The 6,149-nt window shown below is 40.2% G+C and overlaps 1 long non-coding RNA gene across 1 annotated transcript; it reads left to right on the top strand.

Moving 5' to 3' along the window:
• Positions 1 to 209: 209 nt before the first annotated feature.
• Positions 210 to 1,303, top strand: LOC142657286 (uncharacterized). Its single transcript, XR_012849881.1, has 3 exons — positions 210 to 762; positions 882 to 963; positions 1,051 to 1,303. It is a non-coding gene; the product is annotated as an uncharacterized LOC142657286 (long non-coding RNA).
• Positions 1,304 to 6,149: the final 4,846 nt, after the last annotated feature.

Raw genomic sequence — 6,149 nt, 5'->3', positions numbered from 1 at the left:
CATTATCATATGTCTTACATCAATGTATTTCTCATTCCAGCATCCCATTGGCTGGTGGACGCTTTGACCGCAAGACCTATTTGAAGGGCATTAGGAGGTTAGGACAAAAAAAGTAGCTGCGTCTGTTCATGTCCTTACAGCACATAAGGTGAGAGCATTGTACTTGTCTATTATGTTTGCTGTGAGAATGTTCTTCCATCTCTTAAGTCTTCCTCTGTATCAGTAATTTATTTTATCAACCAACATAAAGAAATTGTAAATAAGTAATTCTATCTTCTAGTTCAATTTTCTTGTATTCAGATATTTCTTTAATTTCTAAATGAAGGTTATGGGCTTTAGAAGAAAACTGTAAGCGTGTATGTAGTATAATAGATTGGTGGGAATTCATTAAGACTGACGTTTCATACACCGGTCTTAATATAAAAAAAGTTGGAGTAAAATGTGCCTAATTTATTAAAAGGCCCACACCTTAATAACTAATAATCCATGTTATTATGATAAAATTGTCGGCCGCTGGTGGCTTTGCTGCTTCAGCTACTCTCTGTCCACTTTTTTAGAAAAGTGCCGTAAGCGGCAGAAACTACATGATAGATACAAGGAACATTGTTATTGATGTAAGACATTACTTGCCATCTTGCAGGACTCCTAAGGAACATTTACCATCTCAGGTGTATAAAAATTTAGAACATCAGAAAGTTCCTGTAACAGCCTGAACAGCGCAGCTTTAGATCAAACCCATCACTTGGATCAACCATCTTCAAGGTTTGTAGTGTAACCGCCAGGATCAAATAGGAAAATCCACAATAAAACTTCTTCTATATTTTGTGCCTGCTAAGCAACACACATTAGTAGAGCATTAATAGCAAATATTTCTCTTGCAGCATAAACATCAATTCCGCAGTATATCTGGCGAGAACTGCGCTCCCTGTGACCGGAGGAGCCGCCATCATTGCTGATAGAAAGGTAAGTTCCTCTAGATATGTCCCCTCTATATTTGGTAAGCAGCCTGAATGATGAATATTTAATAGGATTGTGCGCTTCTCCCCCCAGAACAAGTCAGCAGATACAAACAGACCATCAACATCAATGCCAATAACAACCGAGGGCAGATTCCGCCATCTTACAAGTATTCCAATGGCGAGACTTAAAATTTTCTACATCTGTCACAGAAGAGACATCAGTGTGGTTACCGGTGCATCAATGTTACCCAGAAGACCAGGCCCAGAACAGGAGAACATGTCATCTCTTCCTGTGTCTCTGGAATACAGATTTCCAACCACTTACTGATACTACAGTATATACTGTGACATCTTCTATTGTTTTTGCTGGATCTTGTATAACATCATCTTTACCATTATATATTTTGATCCACAAAAACCTTAAATAAATCTTTAACATCAATCCATAAGTGTGACTGGTATTAATTAGTGTGTTCCGTGTCCGGCTACAACTTACCACAGTGTATACAATTCACTTATCCGACCATTCACAGTGCTATTTGTGTGACATCGCATTTAATCCAGTGGTAGGTGACAGGAAATTGTATCATATGTACACAATACAGAGAGTATGGAACGTGCCGCCATATGTACTGGATTAGATCCTGTGTTGGACAAAAAGTGACAGGAGATGTAAAATATTGATATATTTGATAGTTGTTTAAATTTCAGTTCCATAAAATGTAATGTTGGGCTCTCTTTACAAGCGGAGACAATCACATTAAGCAGGGAAGCCGCTAGGGTGACACAATCCCCACAGATCTCAGATTGGACAAACGGGCAGGATGAGAGCTGCCAGTTGAGATTGGCAGTTAGGGCAGAAGTTACAAAGTGACTGATCAACCAAAAATACTTTGTATTGCTAGCCTGAATGATGTATCGCTAGCTCAGCATTTCATATGAGAACAAAGACCCTCTGCAGCACAAGTTTAAGTTGAGACTGAACCATAGCAAACACATTGTCCCATTCTCACAAGTTAAATCAGAAACCGCCAAGTATAGAGCCTATTTATTAGTGAAACCGTCAAGCTTATGTATTAAATATTATAACCGTGAAGACTGTGCCTCTGTTGGAGTAAAGTTCTGTTCAGCATCTTATACCTGTGTCGTCTGAAGTTTTTGCTGTGCAATTTCCTCTGCGGGGCAGTAACCATCCTAAACCCACTCCCACCTGTTACATTTGTCCATACTAAAGTCCATTACTCCATTGAAGTCGCCAATTAGTAGCAGTGGATAATCTGCAAGGGCTTTTTATCAATAGACTCCTGTACCACACCCAAGACATAAGGATTAAAGGGTGGCGGTAAATAAATTGAGACAATGATACATTGAAGATTTTGTATTGTACAGTCCAGGAGCACAAACTTTCCTTCTTTTTCTTCCCAATATGTATGGCAGGTTAATTTGCAGTTAGGGTATGTTCACACGCAAACTCAAAAACGTCTGAAAATACGGAGCTGTTTTCAAGGGAAAACAGCTCCTGATTTTCAAACGTTTTTTAAGCCACTTGCGATTTTCGCTGCGTTTTTCGCTGCGTTTTTTACGGCCGTATTTGGAGCTGTTTTCAATAGAGTCTATGTAAATGGCTCCAAAAACGTCCCAAGAAGTGACCTGCACTTCTTTTTCGCTGCCGTTTATTTACGCGGCCGTTTTTCAAAACGGCTGCGTTAAAAAAAACGGCCCGTCGGAACAGAACGCCGTTTTTCCTATTGAAATAAATGGGCAGATGTTTGAAGAAGAGGACTTACTCCTAAAGCGAAGCAGGGATGAGTTAAAGCTACGTCCAACAAATAAAAGAAGCTGGTGTGCCACCCATGCCGCATTGCGCCATTATTTGTGTAATGTTTGAAAGAGATTGTGCTTCTTTTTTGTAGAGTAGTGTTTACATCCCCTTGTGGTCGTTTATATACCACTGGTCAGTAAATAATTTGTTGTTTGTATTACTTGGGTCTACTGTATTTTATTGCTTGCGACTAACCCTGCGGTCCTTGCCGGTACTTGGCCTCACATAGGGATACATTCTATAGACAAGGTGAATGCTAACACTCAATTGCTATTTAGGCTAGGACTGATTGATTTTAATTGATGTTATTTTTAAATTCTATTACTTATTTAAGGGTTGCATGCAACTCAATGTATAGCTTTGTATTGCGGCTGTTCATTTGTAGCTAAAATCAATTAGTTGCATGCCAATGCGTTTCCATGATGGCCTTATTTTCACATTTCCAGGAAAAATAACAGAAGACCATCCCAACACAGAGTTCTGAGTAAAGATGCTCCATATCAGGAGAGCTGACAGGTCCGCCTTAAAATGGGTAAATCACAGGTGATGTCTTTTCTGATTGTAGACTTTCTCTTTCCATTTTATCTCCACCCAGCCAGGACCGCTATGATGACTTCTCCTGACATAACATTACAGAGTTTGCTGCTGAGATATCTTTAGTTCTTCACTTCTGCAGCCATCTTCAGCTTCTAGAGCAACGTAAAAAATTCAGACCACAAAATAGACCCCTTAATTCATGCAGACCCCAGACCAGACCACCAAATAAATTTAGACACCAGCCTATACCCCTATATAAATTCAGACCCTAGACCAGACCCCAGAACAGACCCAATTAACTGCAGACCCCAGGCAAGGCTCCAAAATGTAAATCCCAAAACAGAGTAAATAAAATGAATGCAGACCCTAGACCAGACATCTAAATAATGTCAGACCTCAGACCAGACCCCTCAATTAATTGCAGACCACAGACCAGACCGCTAAATTCAGACCCCAAACCAGAGTAAAGAAAATGGATTTAGATACCTGACCAAGACCTCTAAATAAATTCAAATCCCAGAACAGACCCTTAAATTCATGCAGATCCCAGATAAATGAGTTGGTCGATTGCAAGCAGCTTGTAATGAGGGCGAGCCGTATAACCTCCATTTCCAGCTTATAAACTGATTATGTTATTAAATTGGTTGCCTGTTTCTTTATATTAACTGTTTAGGTGCTCACTGTTAATGTATATTTGTGTATCTGTTGTATTTCACTGTATAGAAGGTTTTGTCTTACAGGTTGGCAGGAGGACAGGCCGCAGTTCCCAGTGGCACTGTCTTATGTGCGGTGCTGTCACTGTACATAGCAATGAGAGGCTGCTGGACAGTGATAGGGGAGGTACAGGGGGTTTGGAAAGAAAGAGCCTGGTGCTGGCTGGGATCAGAGTGTAATGGCAGTGATGCGCTGCGCCACCATGAAGTCAGGTGAGACGGTGAGAGTCAATAACAAAGCAGAAAATAAGCCAACAAAATGACCTCTTATGGTCTGTAGGCTGATAGAGAAGGCCTATCCTACGTAGGGGTAGGCCTATAAGTGTAGGCTGTCACTGAAACATGCGTGGCTGAAGAGTACCGTCAGCCTAGAGTGTTTCGCTCTGAGGAGTCTACTGGGGCTGTGAGAATAGTCAGCCTGGCATGGGAACCTGTGGTCAGTAGAGCAGTATTGTGCTCAAACCCAGGAGAGGCTGTAACTAGGTCCTGATTAGGATAAAGAACGTTCCATGTATTAGAGGGCCGCTTAGATAGCTGCAGTGATGAATGGTTGCCCTGCAGGCCTGAGATGTGGCCTAGTAGTACACTCCTGAATTGTACTGGACTGGGTGCAGTAGTCACTACGACGAGTGGTGTGGTAGGAGCCCTTCAGTGTCAGGACCCTAGTAAGAGTGCATAGGAGCAGATATTTAACCCCTTAAGGACGCAGCCTTGTTATGGCCTTAAGGCTCAGAGCCCATTTTTCAAATCTGACATATTTCACTTTATGTGGTAATAACGTCGCAATGCTTAAACCTACCCAAGCGATTCTGAGATTGTTTTCTCGTGACACATTGGGCTTCATGTTCGTGGTAAAATTTGGTCGATATATTCAGTGTTTATTGGTTAAAAATTGCGAAATTTAGAGTAAATTTTGAAAAAATAGAATTTTTCAGAATTGAAATGCATCTGCTTGTAAAACAGACGGTTATACCACCCAAAATAGTTACTAGTTCACATTTCCCATATGTCTACTTTAGATTGGCATCGTTTTTTGAACACTCTTTAATTTTTCTTGGACATTACAAGGCTTAAGAACATAAACAGCAATTTCTCATATTTTTAAGAAAATTTCTAAAGCCTTTTTTTAAAGGTACCTCTGGAGTTCTGAAGTGGCTTTGAGGGGCCTATGTATTAGAAACCCTGATAAAACACCCCATTTTAAAAACTAGACCCCTCAAATTATTCAAAACAGCATTTAGAAAGTTTTTTAACCCTTCAGGCATTTCACAGGAATTAAAGCAAAGTGGAGGTGAAATTTGCAAATTTCATTTTTCTTGCTGAATTTCAATTTTATTCAATTTTTTTAGTGTGGTAATACCCCATTTGTGGTGATAAACTGCCGTTTGAGCCCATGGGAGGGCTCAGAAGGAAAGGATCGCTATGTGTTTGTTGGAGTCCAGATTTTGCTGGATTGGTTTTCGGGTGCCATGTCGCATTTGCAGAGCCTCAGAGGTATCAAAGCAATGGAAACCTACCTGAACTGACCCCATTTTGGAAACTACACCCCTCAAGGAATTCATTTATGGGTAATGTGACCATTTAGACCCCATAGTTTCTTCACAGAACTTATTTGAATTGGGCTGGGAATTAAAAAAACTAATATTTTTTCCAATAATATGTCGTTTTAGCTCAAAAATTCTTATTTTCACAAGAAATAAAATACTCCATTTTGTTGCCCAATTTGTCCTGAGTGCAGCAATACCCAATTTGTGGTGATAAACTGCCGTTTGGGATCATGGGAGGGCTCTGAAGGAAAGGAGCGCTATTTGTTCTTTGGATTCCAGATTTTGCTGGATTGGTTTTCGGGTGCCATGTCGCATTTGCAGAGCCCCAGAGGTATGGAAGCAATAGAAACCAACCACAAATGACCCCATTTTGGAAACTACACCCCTCAAGGAATTCATTTATGGGTGTTGTGACCATTTTGACCCCATAGTTTTTTCACAGAACTTATTTGAATTGGGCTGGGAATTAAAACAAAATTAGTTTTTTCAAATAATATGTAGTTTTGGCTGAAAATTTCTTATTTCCACAAGAAACAAAATACCCCATTCTGTTGCGCAATTTGGTCTGAGT

This window comes from Rhinoderma darwinii, chromosome 7 (genome assembly GCF_050947455.1).
Source record: "Rhinoderma darwinii isolate aRhiDar2 chromosome 7, aRhiDar2.hap1, whole genome shotgun sequence".
Lineage (NCBI taxonomy): Eukaryota > Metazoa > Chordata > Amphibia > Anura > Rhinodermatidae > Rhinoderma > Rhinoderma darwinii.
Note: the sequence above shows the minus strand (reverse complement) of the source record. Positions and strands in the feature narration are given on the sequence as shown.